The sequence below is a fragment of the Hemiscyllium ocellatum genome, chromosome 4 (assembly GCF_020745735.1).
Source record: "Hemiscyllium ocellatum isolate sHemOce1 chromosome 4, sHemOce1.pat.X.cur, whole genome shotgun sequence".
Classification (NCBI taxonomy): domain Eukaryota; kingdom Metazoa; phylum Chordata; class Chondrichthyes; order Orectolobiformes; family Hemiscylliidae; genus Hemiscyllium; species Hemiscyllium ocellatum.
The window spans coordinates 94,858,228-94,874,085 of NC_083404.1; the positions used below are offsets into that span (position 1 = coordinate 94,858,228).

A 15,858-nucleotide genomic window follows, 5' to 3' on the forward strand; every position below is an offset into this window, starting at 1 on the left:
GGCACAGATTTACATCTCCAGCAGCAAGAGAATATGCTGGGTGGAGGGAGGTGCGCGGGGAGGGAGAGGGGTGGCGGCGGCGGGGAGGATGGATCTAATGAGGGAGTCATGAAGAGAATGGTCCCTGCAGAATGCAGATGGTGTGGAGAGGGAAATATAATTTTGGTGGGGTCTGATTGTAGGTGCGCAAACAAAGGAGGATAATGCACTGTATCAGGAGATTAGTAGGGGAAGATGAGGGCCAGGTTGGGGAGTGGGGTGAGGGGTGTTCCATCTTTGTTGCAGTTGGACGGATGTGATTCATGGGTGGAGATGCACTGGAGGGCATGGTTAATCATGTGAAGGGGTATTGTAGTCCTTGAAATAGGCGGTTATCTAGAATGTCCGGGAGTGGAATTGCTCCTCCTGGGAGCATATGAGGTGGAGGAGGAGGATTTGGGAGTAAGTGATTGCATTTTTATTTGGGGGGGGGGGGAAATGGGGGAAGCATGTAGTCAAGGTAGCTGTGGGCATCAATGGGTTTGAAATAATGACTCTGTTGAGTTGGTTGCTGGAGGAAGAGATTAAGAGGTCCAGGAAAGAGAGGGAGGTGTCAGATATGGTCGATGTGAACTTTAGGTCAGAGTGGAAGGTATTTGTGAAGTCCACGAATTGTTCAACCTCGTGGGGCCATGACTGGTGCTGATACATTAGTCAGTGTAGTGGAGGAAAAGATGGTGGATGATACCGGTGTAACTGCGGAAGATGGACACTTCCACATATTCTCTGAAGAAGCAGGCATAACTGGGGCTTACCCTTTTAGTCTGAAGTAAATGGGAGAATTCGAAGGAGAAGCTGTTGAGGTGAGAACCAGTTCCGCCAATCGAATGAGTGTGTCAGTGGAGGTGTACTGATTGGGTTGGCGGAGAGGAAGAAAAGGCTAATGGACATGTAAAGGGACTGGATGTCCACCATGAAATTGAGCCTTTGGGAGCTGAGGAAACAAACGTCATGGAGGAGGTGGAGGGCGTGGATGTTGTCTCAAACGTATGTGGGGAGTTCCTGGACCAAGGTGGACAGGACTGTCAAGATATGAGGAGATAAGTTTTGTGGGGCAGGAGAGGTGAAGGCAATAGGTCGACCAGGGCAGTCTGGTTTGTGGATTTTGGGTAAGAGAGAGACTGAGGCAATTAGGGGTTGGGTAACTGAGATAGGAGGCTGTGGATGCGAGGTCCACTGAGAAGTTGAGGCTGTGAATGGTCTGGGATATGGTGCTGGTAGGTGAGGTTGATGTCGAGGGGACGGTCTGAGGAGGTGTCCACGAGTTTGTGCCTGGCTTTGGTGATATGGAGGTTGGTGTGCCAAGCTACTACTGCCCCCCCCCCCCCCCAACCCCCCCATCCACATGTTTTAATGGTGAGGTTGGGATTGGAACAGAGGGAGTGAAGCGTTGCGCTTTGTGAGGGGGTTCCACAGAGCCCATTCCCTCCATGACGACTCTGTTAGGTCCAAGGCCACCACCAACCCACCCTTCACACATGGCACCTTCCCTTGCCACCGCAGGTAGTATAAAACCTACACCCACTCCTCCGCTCTCATCTCCATCCACAGCCCCAAAGGATCTTTTCACATCTGGCTGAGATTTTCCTGTGTATCCACACACCTCATTTACTATGTATGTTGCTGTCAAAATGATATCACCCACAACATCAAACCGAGACCCATCAATAGCAAGCAGGACAAGACAGCAATGCTTCACTGGAGGCTCATTGATGATGTTACCTAACATGATGATGAAACATCTGAGAACAAACCCAACTGCTCAGCCAGCAAACCGACAACCTAAGCTAGAAATCTTCTCCAAAATCTCAAACTATATAATCTACTGGTTTAGTCACGTCTGGAATTTGTTGCCTAGTTCAGTAGAATTGAAGAATAGCATTTTGAGAAGTATTTGTTGTGACGCAAAATGCTTTTGCTATATTCAGAAATCAGAATTTCTGATTAGCGGAGGCATCTCAGCCATTTTTGATAATTAGATACCTACAACAGTATTTGCATAGCTTTTAGTGAAGTCTTTAGTTTTTTTTTGCTTCATCTCCTTCTCAGTTCGAGACTGCGACTGAGGTCAAATTTGTATCAATGACTGGAGTGTGATAAGTTAACTGCATGACAAATTCAACAAAACCTGTCATTGATATAATGACTAATATCTCCAGACACTTCAGAGGTATAGTGAGACAAAATTGAATGTGTCCTGTGACTGTATTGTAACCCAGTGGATTTAAAAACTCTGCCATGGAAAAACCAAACTACAATTTATTTTCATGATGTAATTTCAAATGATTGATTCTAATTGCATTTTTTTTTAAGATTAGATTCCCTACAGTATGGAAACGGACCCTTCGGCCCAACCAGTCCACACTGACCCTCTGAAAAGTAACCCATCCAGACCCATTTCCCTCTGACTGATGTACCTAACACTATGGGCAATTTAACATTGCCAATTCACCTGACCTGCACATCTTTGTTCAATTTCAGTCTTGGACGATTGTCTGTCTGTGGAGATTGCACATTCTCCTAGTGTCTGCATGGGTTTCCTCCAGGTGCTCTGGTTTCCTCTCACAGTCCAAAGATTCTTTAACTTTTTTAGTTGGCTGAAATAAATCAGAACCCGAAGTAAATTTTTTTCTATTTTTGAGAGCTTTGAATTTTGAAAAATGCTGCAAAAGTGATACAATTATAAGGATAGAAGTAAAGATTTTAACGACATAGCGATTATTTCTTAAGTTCATTGATTTTCCCCAAAAGTTGTCAGTTCAAAGTTGGCTGTGAGCACAGATTGATCAATCAGGCTGCTTAAATATATAAATTTAGTTTGAGCAGTCATCTGATATTGCTTGTTGAAAATTTATACGTAAATAACTTTTATAGCAGAGAATTTTATCTAACATTCATTATAAAGTGGACCTTCTTGATTGGATATTGTAGGGATGCCTGAGTACATAAATGGATTTTGAATTATTTGATTAAATTTGATTGCCTTATTTTGATGTCGATATTGTAAATCCCCTGCTTGACTACAGTCATCTAGATCGAAGCAGAGCCTCCCCTTTCATATGCCTTTTTAACTCCTTAGATTCTGGAAAAGTCTGAGGATTAGAAAATTGCCAATGTAATGCTTTTGTTAAAAAAAAGAAGGAGATTTAAAAAAAAAAACACGTAGCTATGGGTCAGTTCGCTTATTGTCTGTTATCACAAATGTATGAAGATTGTAATGGAGCATTGAGAAATGCATATGATTAAACAGACTCAAATTGGGCAGAGGTCATACCTGACAAATTTACTAGGTTTTTTTGGGAGAGTTGACCAGCAGGATAGATAAAGGGAAATTTTCAGAAGGTATCTGATAGGGTGCCATACATTCGGCTACTTAAGATAAGAGCCCACAGTGGAGATAACATATTGGATAGATGATTGTCAACTAATAGAAGACAGAGTTGGGATAAAGAGAGCATTTTCAGGATGGCAACCTCTAAGTAGTGATATGCCACAGATCAGTGAGTCTATAATCATTTACAATATATTAATGCCTTGAATGAGAAAATAAATATGCCATGGCCACGTTTTTGGACGACACAAAAATAGTTGGAAAGGCACATGTTGAGGATGACGAAGTCTGCAGAAGAGTATTTGTAGGTTAATCGAGTGGGCAAAAACTTGGCAGATGAAATATAATGTCAGGAAATATGAGGTTATGTACGTTGGCAGGAAGAATAGAGGAGCTGACTATTATTTAAATAGAGAAAGACTGCAGAAAGCTACGTAACAGAGGCATTTGAGAGTCCTTGTAATGAATTTGAAAAAGCCAGCATCCAAATTAAATGGGCAGTAGGGAAGACAAAGGGAATATTGGCTTCTATTTGAAAGGTATTGGAGTATTAAAAGATTTTGTTAAAACTGCAGAAGGCACTAGTCAGACCACAGCTGTGAATACTTGGATCCTTATCTAAAGAAAGACATACTGACATTTGAAGTCAGCCGAGTGATCATTCTCTGCACTGATACCTGCTATGGAGTGATTTTTATGAGGGGTTGAGTAGGATGGGCCTGTAGACATTGGAATTTAGAAAACTGAGAGGTGATCTATTTATATAAATAAGATTATTAGGGGACTTGACAGGGTAGATGCGGAAAAGTTGTTTGTTCTTGAGGGCAAGTCCAGGACCACAGGACATCATCTCAGTCTAAGGGGTATACATTCAAATGAGAAGGAATTTCTTCTTTGAGAGGGTAGTAAATCTGTGGAACCAGCATTTCTTAAATACCAGTACTGCTGGTTTACTCTGCTCTGATACATATTATCTGTTTCAGCTATCCGTTTTGCCAAATTTGAGCCAGTCATTAAGAATCTCATTCTCTGGTGTTACATTCAATTCTGACACATCTCAGGGGTTTTCAGGCCCACAAGCTGTAGAGATGGGGGTGATGTGTAATGTCCAGACTCAGACTATGGGCACATGGCATCAAGGGGAATGTCAATGCATTGAATAAATCTGGAATATAAAGCTTATCCTAATAATTGCAACCATGGGAGCCATCAACCACGAGCAACAAACTCTGTCCTTGCCAGAGATCCCATAATCCATGAAACAACTTGTTTTAAAATAAAAAATCCCTGCTCTAATAATTTGACCATCATTTCTTGAAGTAATATTGCTTCAATCATTTGCAAACAACTTCTGTTTTCCAGGCTGAAACCGTTGCTGCTTCTGGGTGCAAGTATCTCCTTGGGTATGTTATCTAATTTTATTTCCAAAAAAAGTGTATTACCTTTTCAAAAAAGTTTTCCTTCTTTACTTCCACCATTATGCATGGTCTCCACCAGTTTGAAAGATAAGAAAAGTAAGCACATGAGTAAAGACATCTATAGAAATATTAGAGACTTCTTCAGCGTAGGAAAGAAGAAAGGGATAAAGTTGCAGCAACTATATATTTGGAGAGAGAAGTGGAAAATAAGAGCTTTGTAATAAAAAGGAATAATTTAGAGAACATTACAGGAATGGAGAGAATTGATTATAGAGCATTGGGTTGTAATAGCAAGTCTTTATAAGGTGGTGTTTTAAATTAACTTTAAACTAAGGCAGTATCTCATGAACTACTGAATGACAATCAGGCCAGTGTCTGCCCAGAGCTGAAAATGTGTTGCTGGTTAAAGCACAGCAAGTCAGGCAGCATCCAAGGAATAGGAAATTCAACGTTTCGGGCAAAAGCCCTTCATCAGGCTTTTGCCCGAAACGTCGAATTTCCTGTTCCTTGGATGCTGCCTGACTTGCTGTGCTTTAACCAGCAACACATTTTCAGCTCTGATCTGCAGACCTCACTTTTTACTCGAAGTGTCTGCCCAGAGCAAAGTCTATGATTTGGTTGTCATGAAGATAGAAAGAAAACTTAAAAGCCATAGAACTTCGAGTGGTTTTCGTATTTTGACGTAGGAGCATACAAGGTACAGCTTTTTGTTTTGGGTACAGACTCATAGTCTTGGTCAAACTAAAGAGGTAGACCAAAAAACAGCAGCTGTTGTGTAAAGCAAAGGAAAGCACTGTTTTTGTGTAACCACCAAGCAGAATGCCAGTGAGATTGAACCAGTGAGATTGAATTTCCTATTTGAAGAGATGTTAAAGATCAAGGAAAGTTCGTCTTTGAGAGGGGAGTGAATCTGTGGAATTCTTTATCACAAAGGGCTGTTATGTTTTGATCATTAAGTATATTCATAACTGAGACAGACTTTTCGTCAGTAAGGGAATCGAGATTCTGGGGAAAAGGCAGGAAAGTGAGATTGACAATTATCAGATCAACTATGATGTAATTGAATGACAGAGCAGACTCTGTGGACTGAATGGCTGACTTCTGCTTCATCGAAACAAATACATAACACAAATTACTGCACTAACTTGGAACCATCTGTGGAGATTGTACTCAGGAGATTGATTAAAGGGCCTATTAAAAAGTTACTGGAAGAATCACCCTGTTGTAGCCGGGGTAAGAAAATGGGGAAGGTTTCTTTTCTGTACTTTGTGAATGCATTGTCTACTAAATAATGGTTTCAGAGTTGATTTTTGTTGTTACACTCAATATCTTTAAATGTACAAGTGCAGTCTTGCTGTGCAATTCTTTTCAACAGTTGCTGGGATATTCCTATCTCTTTTTAAAAAGACATGGTGACTTTGGAGATTGTAATAGCTGTGACAAGGTATCAGCTATGACTTAATACATTATGCATTAATGGCATAATGCTTCTGTCGTTTCAACATGGCATGTCTTACTAAACACACCTTTTGACTATGAAATTAAAACTTGCATTTTTTTGAGGCTTCCATGATGTCATAAAATGCTTTGTAGCCAATTAAGTGCTTTTAATGTGCAATATGAGAAGTGGTGGCCAGTGGTGTTAATGCTGGACTATTAATCTGGGGACCTGCATTCAAATCTCAATATGGTGGACGATGGAATTTGAATTCAATGAAAATCTGGAATTAAGAGTCTAATGGTGACCATGAATGTGTTTTCAATTGTTGGAAAAAACCCATCTGGTACATAGCTTCTTCCCTGAAGAGAATCCGTCATCTTTCTTGGTTTGGTGTACATGTGACTTCAGACCCATAGCAATATAGTTGACTGTGCCCTCTGGGTAATAATGGATGAGCAATAAATGCTGGCCTAGCCGGTGATAGTGAATTTCAAAAGAAGTCTGGTTTAATATGGGAAATGCAGAAGTAATTTCCACACTGCAAACACAGGTGAGGTGCCGGAGGATTGGAGGCTTGCTCGTGTTGTCTCCCTGTACAAGAAGGGTAGTAGGGATATTGCGAGCAGTGAACCTGATGTCAGTGGTGGGAAAGTTGCTGGAGAAGGTACTGAGGGATAAAATCTTATTTATATTTAGAAAAGAATGGGATTATCAGTGATAGACAACATAGTTTTGTGCGGGGGAGATCGAGCTTTACCAACTTAAGAGTTCTTTAAGGAATTGACCAAGTTGATGGATGAAGGAAGGGCTGTAGCTGTCATAAACATGGACTTTAGTAAGGCATTTGATAAGATTCCCATGGTAAACTGATAGAGAAAGTGAAGTCACATGGTGTGCAGGGTATTTTAGCTAGGTGGATGAAGAACTGGTTGAGCAACAGGAGACAGTAGTTGAAGGGAGTTTCTTGAAGTGGAGAAAGGTGACTAGTGGTATTCCACAGGGATCAGTGCTGGGGCCACTGTTATTTGTGATACACATAAATGGCCTGGAAGAGCGCATTGTTGGTATGATCAGCAAGTTTGCAGATGACACGAAGATTGCTGGAGTAGCAGAAAGCATAGGGGACTGTCAAAGAATACAGGATGATATAGATAGACTGGGAAACAGTGGCAGATGGAGTTCAATCCAGGCAAATGTGAGGTGATGCATTTTGGGAAGTCTAATTCTAGAGCGAATTATACAGTAAACGGAAGAGCCTTGGGAAAAGTTGATGAGCAGAGCGATCTGGGATTTCAGGTTCATTGTAAAAGTTGCCGTACAAGTGGATAGAGTGGTCAAAAAGGTATATGGTATGCTTTCCTTCGGACGAGGTATTGAGTACAAGAGCTGGCATGTCATGTTAAATTTGTAGATGACGTTGGTTCGACTGCATTTTGAATATTGCGTACAGTTCTGGTCGCCACATTACCAAAAGGATGTGGACGCTTTGGAGTGGGTGCAGAAAAGGTTTACAAGGATGTTGTCTGATATGGAAGGTACTAGCTATGAAGAGAGGTTGAGTAGGTTAGGTTTGTTTACATTAGAAAAAAGGAGATTGACGGGGAACCTGATTGAGGTCTACAAAATCATGAAAGGTATAGACAGGGTAGATAGAGATGAGCTTTTTTACCAAGGTGAGGGATTCAATAATGAGAGGTCATGCTTTCAAGGTGAGAGGCGCAAAGTTTTTAAAGGGATACACGTGGCGAGTACTTTACGCGGAGGGTGGTAGGTGCCTGGAACACATTGCCAGCAGAGATGGTAGAGGCAGACACGGTAGATTCATTTAAGATGCGTTTGGACAGATGCATGAGTAGGTGGGGAGCAGTGGGATGCAGATGCTTAGGAATTGGGCAACAGGTTTGGGCCGGATCAGGATTGGAGAGCCGAAGGGCCTGTTCCTGGGCTGTAAATTTTCTTTGTTCTTTGTTACTTCGTATTGCAGGCTCCCATAAACAGAGGTTTGGTAATGCTGAGGTAATATATTATTGCAATGCTAAGTATTGACTAGGGCACTAATACTAATACTCTACTATTCTAAGTAATAGAGTCGAAGGATCTTTTCTACCTATTGGAGAGAGCAGATGGAGCTGCACTTTAACATCTCACCCGAAAGATGTGACCTCCAGCAGTACATTACTCCTTCATTCTGTGTTAGAATATCTTGATTTTTGTTTTCTCTAGAATGAAACTTCAGATTACTGAACAAAGATTTATCAAGGGATATTGGCAGGTTCCTTTACTATTCCGAACTAAGCAAGTATCAGCCTTCGTTGCCCTAAACTTTTCCAATGCTGAGTAATGCCATTTGAGCCATAAACTGCGCCAGTCACTTCCCAGAAACTAATAAGTCAAGTGATGACCAGTGTTCCTACCTCTGGTTTACCTTAATTATCTACTAGTACACAATGACACTTGGAAGCAACATTTGAAAGTTCTGTTGAGAAAATTGGCATCAGTTGATAAAGTGATAAGCTTTGCCAGAAATGAGTCTACAAAAGTATGATCTACTTTGGACATATGAGGATAAGGACAAGTGCTGTAAGGAGCTGTAAAAGCACAAGCTTTAGTGGAGTTCTCTGGCCCTAGAATGAAGGAAGATATTTGACGTTTTTGGGGTGGTTTATTTACAATTATAGGTGCTTTACTGATTGACTTTGACTTGTAGTAAATCTAAGTAATGTGGTCAGGCTAGTCCCAGGCAAGCCATTTTGATTAATGAACAAGTGTTGGCTGCCCTAATTTCATTAAATGCTTCAAGATAATAATCAATGGTAGTGACTTGGTGTTGATGTTAATATAGGATGATGAGTCAGGTATAGAGAAGCCAGTGCTATAGTTTTCCAAACACATAAATTGGCAAGAAAAAAAGATGTGCTGCAGTGGAAAAAGACCCCCTGGGATTACTACTGGCTCTTAGATATTCCTACAGGAAAACATTGGTATATACAGATCAAATTCCTTGACCTTTATTGAAAAGTTCAATAATCAATACACCGAGCTATTTCAATGGAGTTTGATATGACAGCCATTTCACTTAAAACTTGTCTCCATTGTTTTTATCTCTGTCCTCATCTTGTAATGAAATTCATTTGATTTTTTTTGTGCAAAGGTATAGGTGATATGAAGGTTTGTTTTTTGTGGACTTTCGTTTTGAAAGCTTGTGGGCGAATGGATTAATTTCATATTCTGTGGAAATGCATGGAATTTTTAAAGGCTGTGTTTTCTGACACCAGTGCACACTTGCAATATGCCACTCTAATTCACGTGTGAACATACAAATTATTTTGAGGGGTGGGGGAGGGAGATGTGGCCTTGGGAAAGGAATGATTGGGACCTAGAAAGAGGATAGGAGAAGGGCAGATTGGGATTCAGGAGAATAGAGAGGTGAGGAGGTCGGGACCTGGGGGGGAACTGGCTCCAATCTGCAGAGAACTGGGGGCTGAGCTGAGAGAAGGAACATGTCACCTCCATGGCTTCTTTCCTCTTTTGGGCATGTTTAATACCAACCTACTGCTGAGCCCATTTCAGAATCACAAACTCTTCTCTGTGCATGAGCATTACTCTACCTGCATGTGGTATCTCTCTCAAATTCTACATGATGACATTTTGTATTTGGAACTGTGCGCATGTACATTTCTAAATGAGCACACGTGCAATCACAGTTGCTGGAGTCAGCAAACACTGCTTTTCTTTTCAAAAAGTAAGGTGGATGAAAAGCCACATTGGAATTTTTCATTAAACACGATATTACTTGGAAACCTAATTAGTGAACGTGTTTGCTGATGGTCATCTGACTGGATTTTCTGGCTGTTCTGTTTGAAGAGTGTTTTGCAGGCAATTAAACGCTTTAATTTTCAGTTAGGGAATACGTTCAGAAGGACAGACTACTCTGCTAATCTCTCCTGTTTGAAGGGCAGTTGTGAATCCAGTGTGAAATCTAATTATCTAGAAGAGCAACTGGAGGACTACTAAATACAGAGGAACCTCGATTATCCGAACGAGATGGGCAGGCAGTATTTTGTTTGGATATTTGATTATTCAGATGACTGATTCAATGCCTCTGGGACTCAGTTTTCTGATGTTTCCTTTTTCATCTCTGTGCCTGCCTTGCTCCCTCTCTCTGACTCGGGGGGTTATTTCTGGGCATACACACTTGTGTGTAAGGGACCTGCAGCATTGCTGAATCCTTTCCCCACCGCTGCTTCACTTCAATGGGATTGACAGTGAACACTTGCTGCGTCTGCTCCCCGTTCAGCAGCACAGTGGGTCAATGAACTGTTCCCTGCCGTGCTTTCAATTCTCCAGGTTTTGAGCTGACGGATGGAGTGAAGCGGTCTCTCTCCCTCTCCCTCTCTCTCTCTCTCTCTCTCTCCTCTCCCCCCCCCCCCCCCCCCCCGCCGCACAGGGCAATGTTGGAGAGATTATCCTGGGTCTTTATTTGAACATTTTCAGTGCTCAGATTGTCATTCTGCCTGTCTTCGTTTGGAGAGAGAGAAGGGGAGGGAGGTCAGTCATTTGGAGACATTGCCTGGGTGCTCTTCGATGTCCAGGACTCTTCACGGCGGCATTTCAGTAAGCCAAATTCACTTTTAATCATTGTAAACAAAAGTGACTATCATCGCACCAGTGTTGGTAACACTTCTTTGACGTAATGTTTTTACGGGACCTTGAGATCATCTTTGGATAATCCGAAATTTGGGTAACTGGTATCCAGATAATCGTGGTTCCTCTGTAGTGTGTTTCGTGAGAAAACTGCCATCTAAGATACCAAAGAGAACTGCTGTATCTGTTGACCAGACTGTATCAAATTGCCAGACTGACCAGCATTATAACATTCTGTACCTTATTCTTTTGCTTCCTTCAAGAAGACTAGTAGTTATTGGCCATAAGTGATTTGTTTTCCTCAACGAATGCGTGCAGAGTGAAGTTCTTTTCATTTTAATTGGCGTGTGTGTGTTTTAGATTATTTAGACGAGAAAACATTTTTATTTTCATATTAAAAGCGATGTCAGTTAATTCATTCCTAATCTATAAGTTCTGGCTTATGATGATTCAATAATTTTGCATTTATGAAAGGCATCTGGTCGATTGATATTTTTTAATCCGAAGTCTTATCCAGTTGGCCTTATTGTGAATTGGTGACCTAATTACATTTGTGGTGTGACCAGGAGTAGTAAGTTTGAAGAAAGAGTGTACGCATCCCATCTTTGTTGTAATATTTCAGGAAGCCCAATGTTATCAATGACGGAGTTTTTAAAAAATCGTTCACGTGGTCATTGCAGGTTGAATCAGCATTTATTGTCCATTCTTAATAGTTCGTGAGAGGGTGATGGTGAGCTGCAACCCTGAACTGCAGGAGTCCTTGTGCTATAGGTAGATTCACAATGCCATTAGGGAAAGAGTTTCAGGATTTTGACCCAGCAACGCTGAAGGATTGGCAATAATTATTAGTGTGAGTGGCTTGGTGGGCGATGTTCGCAAATATCTGCTGCCCCTGTCCTCCATGGAGGTGATCATGGGTTTAGAAGGTTTTGTTTAAGGAGAGTTGGTGCATTTCTGCAATGCATCTTACAGGTGATATGTTGATTTTGGAGGGAGTGGACGTGGTGTTACTAAAGCAGGTTGCTTTGTCCTGGATGATGTCACACTTTTTGACTGTTGTTGGAGCTGAATACTTGCTCAGCACCAGTATTCCCTGGTTGAACAGTTTATCCACTTTACTAACCCCTTCCACCCCGACCTCAAATTTACCTGGACTGTCTCAGACTCCTCCCTCCCCTTCCTAGACCTCTCCATTTCTATCTTGGGCGACCGACTCAACACGGACGTTTACTATAAACAGACCGACTCCCACAGCTACCCAGGTTACACCTCCTCCCACCCTGCCCCCTGTAAAAACGCCATCCCATATTCCCAATTCCTTCGCTTCCGTCGCATCTGCTCCCTGGAGGACCAATTCTAATACCGAACAACCCAGACGGCCGCCTCCTTCAAAGACGGCAATTTCCCCTCAGACGTGGTTGACGATGCTCTCCACAGCATCTCCTCCACTTCCGCTCCTCCGCCCTTGAACCCCGCCGCTCTAATCGCAACCAGGAAAGAACCCCACTGGTCCTCACCTACCACCCCACCAACCTCCAGATACATCATATCATCCTCCATCATTTCCGCCACCTCCAAACAGACCCCACCACCAAGGATATATTTCCCTCCCCTATCAGCATTCCTGAAAGACTACTCCCTCCGCAACTCCCTCGTCAGATCCACACCTCCCACCAACCCAACCTCCACTCCCGGCACCTTCCCCTGCAACCGCAAGAAATGCAAACCTTGCGCCCACACCTCCTCCCTCACTTCTCTTCCCAAGGGATCCTTCCATATCAGTCACAAATTCACCTGCACTTCCACGCACATCATTTACTGCATCCACTGCACCAGATGTGGCCTCCTCTACGTTGGGGAGACGGGCTGCCTATTTGCGGAACGTTTCAGCGAACACCTCTGGGTCACCCACACCAACCAACCCAACCGCCCCTCGGCTGAACACTTTAACTCCCCTCCCACTCCGCCAATGACATGCAGGTCCTTGGCCTCCTCCATTGCCAGACCCTGGCCACATGATGCTTGGAGGAGGAGTGCTTCATCTTCCACCTAGGAACCCTCCAACCACAAGGGATGAATGCAGATTTCTCCAGCTTCCTTATCCCACCCCCGCCTACCACCTTATCTCAGTCCCAACTCTCGGACTCAGCACCTCTTTCTTGACCTGCAATTATCTTCCCGACCTCTTCGCCCCCACCCCTCTCCAGCCTATCACCCTCACCGTAACCTCCTTCCACCTTTCGCATTCCCAACGCCCCTCTCCTGTGTCCCTCCTCCCTACCTTTTATCTTAGCCTGCTTGGCACACCTTCCTCATTCCTGAATAAGGACTTATGCCCAAAATGTCGATTCTCCTGCTCCTTGGTTGCTGCCTGACCTGCTGTGCTTTTCCAGCAACAGATTTTTCAGCTCTATTCTCAGCCTTAGAATTAGAGGGCGTAAATTCAGAACAGAAATGCGGAGACTTTTCTTCAGCCAGAGTGGTGGGCCTATGGAATTCATTGCCGCAGAGTGCAGTGGAGGCCGGGACGCTAAATGTCTTCAAGGCAGAGATTGATAAATTCTTGATGTCACAAGGAATTATGGGCTATGGGGAGAATGCGGGTCAGTGGAGTTGAATGCCCATCAGCATTGAATGGCGGAATGGACTCGATGGGCCGAATGGCCTTGCTTCCAATCCTATGTCTTATGGTCTTATTCTCTAGCATCTGCAGTCCTCAATTTCTACCAGTATTCCCATGACTAAACACAATAGCCAGAACACCCAACTCCCCAATCGAGGCACCAGCATACAAAGACTGTAGTAAGCACAACAGTCCATATGAAGTATACCGCTATAAATAAGTGAGGTTGCTTCAACAGTCTCTTCTTTCCTGTTCGCAGTCACATGCTATTTTGACATTGTATTTGTTCATGGCTAGGCTAGCAGTTATTGCTCATTTCTAGTTGCCCTGCAGAAGGTGGCAATGAGTTGCTGCCTTAAATTGCTTCGGTCCTTGGTGGGTCAATAATTGTATATCCCAATACCTTCTTTGTTTCCTGAAACTCCAACTTTCCTGCTACTATTGTTGGTGCACCATTGCCACAGGGAATGAAATTGTTCAAGCAGAGACTAATCATGTCTTGGCACAATTAGGGCTGGGGACAGGAACCTTGTTAGCCTTGTTCATATTCCAAGAATATTTTTTAAATCCTCTAATAATTTGCAGTTACTCCTGTGGGCTACCATCATTTTAAAGTATGGCACTAGGAGAAAAATAGGTTACACACAGACAGATTTGTATGTTTGGGAATGGTTGGAGCACTTCTAAATACTCAGCAATGTATTGTATAGGTCTTGTCTTTGTTACTAACATTCTTTTCATAGCTGTTTATATGCATTCCATGGGGACGATGACTATCAGTTTCCACAGGAGCCATGGAAATACTGTGCCTGTTTTTTTATATATTCTTTTCTATATCATAGACTGAAATAAGTGGTACCTTCATCAGTGGAAACTTTGCAAAACCTTCCTCATAGAGAATACAAACACCTTTTTAATCTAGCAAATCTAAGAATGACTTAAAATATTATATCCCTTGCGATACAGTTTAGTGCATGTAACGCCAACAAATATTAGTAAATCTGCAGAGACATAGAATAGTAGAATTTCTACAATGTGGAAGCAGGCTATTTGGTCCATCAAGTACACATTGCCTCGCCAAAGAGCAGACCTCCCAGGCCCAACCTCTACCCTATCCCTGTAACCCTATATTTCCCATGGCTAATCACCACTCTGCACATCCCTGGGCACATAGGCTATTTGGAATGTCCATTTGCACCTAACCTAATATTTGGACTGTGGGAGGAAACCAGAGCACCCACAAGAAACCTATGTAGCCACAGGGAGAATGTGCCATCTCCACACACAGTCTTCCAAAGGTGGAATTGAACCTGGGTCCCTGGCACTGAGGCAGTAGTGCTAACCACTGAGAGACTTGGAAATCGATTTGGATATAAACTGGGCTGAATTATCTTGTATCAGGCACTGACTGATTTGTAAAGATGTTTGGTTACTGGGTGCAAATACCCAGTGAATGTAAAAACATGAATGTAGTTTGACTCCATGTATTAGATATATTATAAAGAAAAGTTTCAAAAATAACTTAGGTTTTATCTTTGAATACAGAATTTTTTCTTGTAAGCTGCATTGCATTAAGTTATGAGTTAATATCTGTTCTGTTAACATGGTGAGTTATGCAATATAATCTGTGGTGTATCACAATATGTGGCAATAGTTTATATTACCATGAGATAAGCTTAAATGTCTTGGAGTTCAAGACCAATGGAGCTGTGATAGCAGACTGACAGGCATTTAATCTTTCATTTGTGTGCCACATTACATGTTTAGGTGAATTCATTTTATGGATAGATACAGGAGTATACAGTAACTTCCATTTTTTAAAATTAGATCATCCTGTTTCAAATATGTAAAGAGTAGTTGACATTACATGTTATCCAGTAGTCAGATGATTTAATGCTGCCCATTTTATGATTTTAAAAAACTGTTAATCTCTGCAAAATTATAATGCAAATATTTTCTAATTATTTTATTACTTCGTGATGAACTAAATGTTGGAAGATTCAATTGAAGTATTGTTCCCTATAACCTGAAACAGCACATTATTTTGTTAAAGCTCAAATTGTAAGAGTCCCAATTTCTGAATTTCTAACTAAACTTGAAAAGGATGAGTCACCATTACCAATAACTTTGTGGAAACATGTTGATTCAGGCCCCTTTTGAATAAACCATTATTTGAAGAGGTGACAAAGTTGATTGAGGTAAGGGATGTAGATGTCATATGCATGGACTTTAGTGAGGTGTTTGATAAGGTTCCCTATGGTAGGTTGATGAAGGTGAAGTTGCATGGGGTCCAGGGTGTTCTAGCCAGTTGGATAGAGAACTGGCTGGGCAACAGGAGACCACGAGTAGTGGTCGAAAGGAG

At 42.1% G+C, this 15,858-nt stretch overlaps 1 protein-coding gene across 3 annotated transcripts in view; it reads left to right on the plus strand.

The window, feature by feature from the left end:
* The window catches only part of LOC132815009 (NEDD4-like E3 ubiquitin-protein ligase WWP1), a 163,687-nt gene that overhangs the window by 55,388 nt on the left and 92,441 nt on the right, over positions 1-15,858 (plus strand). Inside the window, exon 2 of one of the 3 annotated variants that reach the window (XM_060823632.1) lies at positions 4,733-4,773. The exons of the other annotated variants lie outside the window; for them this stretch is intronic. The gene's annotated coding sequence lies outside the window, so the exon portion shown is untranslated. The remainder of the gene's footprint in view (positions 1-4,732; positions 4,774-15,858) is intronic. 3 annotated transcript variants of the gene reach the window in all.